This window comes from Orycteropus afer, unplaced genomic scaffold (genome assembly GCF_000298275.1).
Source record: "Orycteropus afer afer isolate SDZICR_OR568_19922 unplaced genomic scaffold, OryAfe1.0 scaffold00014, whole genome shotgun sequence".
Classification (NCBI taxonomy): Eukaryota; Metazoa; Chordata; class Mammalia; order Tubulidentata; family Orycteropodidae; genus Orycteropus; species Orycteropus afer.
In genome coordinates, this window is record NW_006921601.1 from 186,822 (window position 1) to 192,821 (window position 6,000).

Genomic DNA, 6,000 nt, shown 5'->3' on the forward strand with positions numbered 1-6,000 from the left:
GCTGTGCATGCGTTGCGTTGACCGGGAATCCAACCCAGGTCTGCTGCATAGAAGACAATAATTCTACCCTTGAACTTCCAGTGCCTCCTAAGTCATTATTTACATTAACCTAATTTTGTGAAATCTTCTGGACCATTCCTTACTCCCTCAATTGAAACCACATTGAGAGAGTCACTCATTCCTTTTTCCTTCCATTGCATCCTACATATATTAAGTATAAAAAATAATGTGATATTGTATTGTATATTTATACCACAATTATACTTAACCAAGACTCCTGGAGGGCAGGATCCATGTCTTATTCTTGTTTATGATTCAAGCATTGAAATTAGTGTTGACTGCACAGCAGGTGTTCTAAAAACATTTTCTGAAAGACTATGGTGTCTACAAGGAGCTCTGGTGGGACAGTATCTAAGCCACTGACTGCTAGCCAGAGGTTTGCAGTTCAAACCCACCAGCTGCTTCCTGGAAAGAAGATGGGGGCGATCTACTTTTGTAGAGAGTTACTGCCTTGGGAACCCACTGGGGGTCACTTTGAGCAGGAATCAACTCGATGGCAGTGGGTTTGGTCTGGTGGTTTTATGGTTTCTAAAAGCACAGCTCCTCAGTCCACTCCAGCCTCTTCTTATTGATTAAATAAACTTCAGTTTTCCTCTAATTCATATTTCATTTATGTCTTAGGCACCATTGCTGCTTTTCCATATTCCAGAATGTCAGTTCTAATTGAGACCCAATCTGCACCAATGCCCTGCCCCCTTCCTGCTAGGTCTGTATAGCCTTCTAGGCGAGGCTCTGGTCCCAGCATAGCAATGTCGAGTCATGCTGAGTTTTGCTGAGTCTTAGGGTGTGTGTCCAGATGTTTTTAGGTATGAGTGATGACTGCTATCTGAATGCCCAGAAGGAGGCTTACAGGACAGATGACAAGAAAAGGACAAGTTCACTGCCTGACTAAAACTCCACCCTAACCAGAATCATGAAGAGAAAGAAGACCCTAAGACAGGAATATGACATATCCTAGAATGTGTTTGAGGAGCTTTGGTGGTGCAGTGGTTAAAGCATTTGGCTGATAATCAAAAGGCTTGTGGTTTGAACCTACATACCAGCCACTCCTTGGGACAAATGGGAGGCAATCTGCTTCCATAAATATTTACAGCCTCAGAAACCCATGAGGCAGTTCTACACTGTCCTACAGGGTCTCAATGAGTCAGAATCGATTTGATGACAGTGGTTTTGGCTTATAATATATTCTCTTTTGATTTAAAAACTATCATTTCTGGTTGTCCTTATTAGATGCCATAAAGTAGTCAATCTTGCACATCAAATATTAATTTTGCAGATTTTCTTGTATGCTTAGATGCAGCAAAATATACTTTGCCAGTTCATGTCCATGAAGTTTTAGTTCATAAAATATAGTTAAAATCAATTACTATCATAGTAAGTTGAAGCCTATGATATATGTTATTTAGGTCCCTGATACTTTCTGTACAATGTGTATAATCAAAGGCAGAACTGAAGTTTCCTCCTCAATATAAAGATGGCAGGGCTGTATGACTAAAGAATTAGTCATCCAGAATCCACCATACAGAATATTTTCTTTACACAGAGTTCTGGAGTCATGACTAAGGCAAGGGCATAGAAAAATTAGAATAAAGGAGAAGAAGAACGCTAGTCATCATTTTGGGGTACCTTCAGAGAGCTGGGTGACAAAGAGCTTATGCCCTTTGAAAACATATACTCAAGCCCTGGGTCAAATCTGATGGAAGGAGGTCAGTGGGAACCCTTAAGTTAAAGAAGCACCTCAGGCAAGGCTTGGTGCTACCACTCCTATTGGGAAAATGTAGGTAACTCCCAGCCTGTTGGCAAAGGAACATCCCTCAGAAAGGGCTAATAGGGCTCACGCATGTGTGTAACTATCAAGGAGCACTAAAGGCTGAAAATCCAAGAAGGTCACAGATAGTGAATGAGAAGAGAAAAAACAGGAAGTTATGGGATCAGAGAAGGCCCCCAGGAGAATATGACTTTGAAATTGGCTTCTATTGGAATTAATAGTGACAAAAAGACATTTCAGAAATGTAGTATGACTTCAATAATTCTATCAGAGGGGGAAAAATAAAAGAGAGGGGGTGGTTATATTAGTATAACTGATTCAGGATGAATTTTCAGTGAAGGTTATGTTTCACTTACTACATTGAGTTCCTTGAAACCAGGAAGTATACTGGTTGTTGATACCTAAGGCCCATTATAGGTCTTGGCAACTACTTGACATGTTGTTATTAAAAAAAAAAAAAAAACCTCACTGCCGTTGAGTCAGATTTGACTCATAGCGACCCCTCCTTGGGTTTCTGAGGTGGTATCATTATGGAAGTAGACTGTTCAACCTTCCTTCCAAGTGGTTGGTGGGTTTGAACCACCAGCCTTCTGATTAGCAGTCAAATGCCTAAGGCACTATGCCACCAGAGCTCCCACTGTTGTTATTAGTTGTTGTCAAATCAGCTCCAATTTATAATGAGCCTATGTATAACAGAACAAAATGTTGTCTGGTTCTGGTCCATCTTGACAATTGTTGGTATGCTCTAGTCCATTTTATGGCCCTGTATTTTGAGTGCCTCCAACCTAGTAGGATCATCTGCCAGCACTGTTTCTGACAATATTGTGTTGTGGTCCATAGGCATTTATTGGCTAATTTGCAGAAGTAGATGACCAGGCCTTTCATTTAATCTGTCTTAGATCAGAAACTCCACTGAAACCTCTTCATCACGGATGACCCTGCTGGTGTATGAAATCTTGATGGCATAGCTTCCAGCATCACAGCAATATGTAAGCTCCCCAGTACAACAGCCTGGCAGATGGTGGTGTGTATCAGGCATTGTTTTTGTTATTTGTTGATGAAAGAATGACATCTTGTCAGTATACTTAGAAGGAATATTTAGGGAGTCATGTTAAAACTTCTCTCTTGGTTCAAGTATATATCTATGGTAAGATAGAGAAAAATTACATGATACATGTCCATGGTAAGTATGTAAAAAAAAAAAAAAATCACTGCTGTTGAGTAGATTTTGACTCACAGAGACCCCTCCTTGGGTTTCCAAGGTGGTATCACTAGATTGCCCAACCTTCCTTCGGAGGAGTGGCTAGTGGGTTTGAACCACCAGCCTTCTGGTTAGCAGTCAAGTGCCTTAGGCACTATACCACCTGAGGAATGTTTATAAAGATAATAGAATAGACAATTAAGGGCTATAATAACAGTGACAGAGATTAGAATAGGGAAGAAAAATGGTAGAAAATAAGGTTTAGTAATGAGAACAGAGAGACTGGCATAGTTCAGGTTGAGGAAGATGGTTAAGAAGAAATATTGGACTAAATCTGAAAGTTGTGTTTAAAAAACCAGAGGATTATTTACATATTGAAAGATTTTAAGTATATATAATATAGCCTGATGGTTGAAGGCAGAGTTCAGGGGTTAGATATTCTTGGTGTGCTTTTGTTTAGGAAAGTTAAATAATCTCTGAATCTCTTAGCATACATTAAATGGCATAATAATATCACTATGTTGTGATAACTGAATGATATATTACATATAAACTATTTAAAAGTACCTAAAACATTATGTGGAGCTCTGGTAGCATAGTGGCTAAAGGCACTTGATTGCTAACCAGAAGGCTGGCAGTTCAAATCCACCAGCCACTCCTCGGAAGGAAGATGGGGCAATCTGCTTCCGTAGTGATACTGCCTTGGAAACCCAAGGAGGGGTCGCTATGAGTCGGGTCCGACTCAACGGCACATAACAACAACAACAACAACAAAACATTATGTGCTCAGGAAATAACCACAGTAAAACCTGTGAAAGGCAGAAACCTGTCAGAGAAGGAAAACTTACATATTTTCCACTAAAATGAGCACCAGAAATATGGTAAGACTGCACACTGTCAAAAGCAGAAAACAAGTTCTGGCTCTCACAGTTTCAATTATTGTTGTCCTTACAGGAAGTAGATTGCCCAGTCTTCTTTCTGTGGAGTGGCTGGTGGGTTTGAACCACCAACCTTCTGGTTAAGTCAAATGACTTAAGCACTATGACACCAGAGTTTCTAAGGCAAAAAGGAAGGAGAGGGGAGTCAGAAATTTTAAGCTGAAGAAGAGTATCACATTTATAGAGAAGAAAGATAATTTGAGTAGCAAAATGAGAGATGAGTAAGTCATTCATCATTCATTCCATTTGCTAAGTAAACACGTCTGGAGCACTGAATATACCACAAATGGGATGGCTTGAACAAACAGAGTTTATTCTTCTACAGATCAGGAGGCTAGAAGTCCAAGTTCAAAGTGCCAGGCTCTAGGGCTGTGTGAAAGCCCCTTTGGGCTTCAGCTCTGCCTCTTGCTCCCAGCCCACTGAAGCTAGAGGCATTTTTTCTTTCAGGCAGCAACTGGCTGCTGAGGCTAAAAAGCCCAAGGTCAACAAATAAAATAGCATAGTCCTGATGTTACCAAACCACACAGCAGGCCGTTAATTCAAGTCCATTGAAACTCCCAAGGTTGGTAGAGCATGATAGGCTGCTGAACACAGCTACATGCAGGGTCCAAGCGTCCCATAGGCTAGAGACATTCCCAAAGCTGCTTCTTATATATGAGAAGCAGACTACATCCCTAAAACAGCTCTACTCAGTTGCTTGTGGTAGATCCTACTATGGAGTTGATTGCCAGCCTCATCATGGGGAATAACTACCACCAGCTGTCCAGCCATTGAACTAGGCCCAGCCAAGTTGACACACAAACTTAACCACCATGATCATTCATTCATTTGTTAAGTAAACATGTCTAGAGCACTGACTGCTCTGTATCAGGTCTTTGTTAGAGACTAGATTACTAATGAGAAAAATTATAAATAAAATACTGTCACTGGATTGAAGGAATTCATATATTATGGGGGAAGAGATGAGCATTCAGGTAAACAAATGCTTTTTATTGGAAAATAATAAATGCTGTGATGGAGAAACAGTCATAGGAACACTGAGAAGAAGGAAATCATTCAGCCAATATTTGTTGAATGAAGGATAAATACATGGACAGTGATCTGGGCAAGATGATCTTCAGCAAGAGGCTCAAAGCAAGAGATGAAGGTAGTAGGTAATTGCAATAGTGAGGTGTTAGAAATTATGGAGGTCTGAACTGGAACCAGGAGAATGGGAATGGAAAAGGGACCTGTTTTATCAAGGTCAGAGAACCTGTTGAGGTCTAGTGAACAGCAGGAGAATATAGATACTTAGGTTACCAGTTAGAATCCAGCCGTGAGCAGAAAGTCCTGAGCTCATGGAAATACAAGATTCAAAAATAAAGGAGTCCTGAAGACTCATGACTCTGAACTGACAAAGCTCAGTTTTATCAAAAACATTATTCAACTTTTATAGAATTCAGACTCTAAAATTTATAACAAAATAATTGAACCTGTATATAATCCAGACCATAAAATTAATCCATCTTTAATCCCTAATCCATCTCATAATCCATTTCATATTCCGTAGGAGCTCTGGTGTTATAGAGGCCAAGGCATTTGACTGCTAACCAGAAGGCTGACAGTTCAAACCCACTAGCCACTCCTCAGAAGGAAGGTTGGGCAATCTATTTCTATAGTGATACTGCCTCGGAAACCCAAGGAGGAATCGCTGTGAGTCAGATCCGACTCCACGGCAGTGAGTTTGGTGTTTGGTAAGGAACTAGTAGAGTTTAGGGCTTGTTTGGTTTGGTTTTGTGTGTTTTTAGTTGCTGATATATTCCCAGATTTTTGGACAGTGCTCAGAGCAAACACTCAATAAGCATTTGCTAAATGAATGGTTGGTGGTAAGGACATTCTATTAAGGTTACCCAGTGTTGCTCTGACAAGAAAATACCACAAATGGGATGGCTTGAACAAACAGGAGTTTATTCTTACAATTTGGAGGCTTTAAGTCCAAGTTCAAAGTGCCAGGCTCTAGGGGCTGGGTGAAAGCCCCTCAACCTTGGGGTATA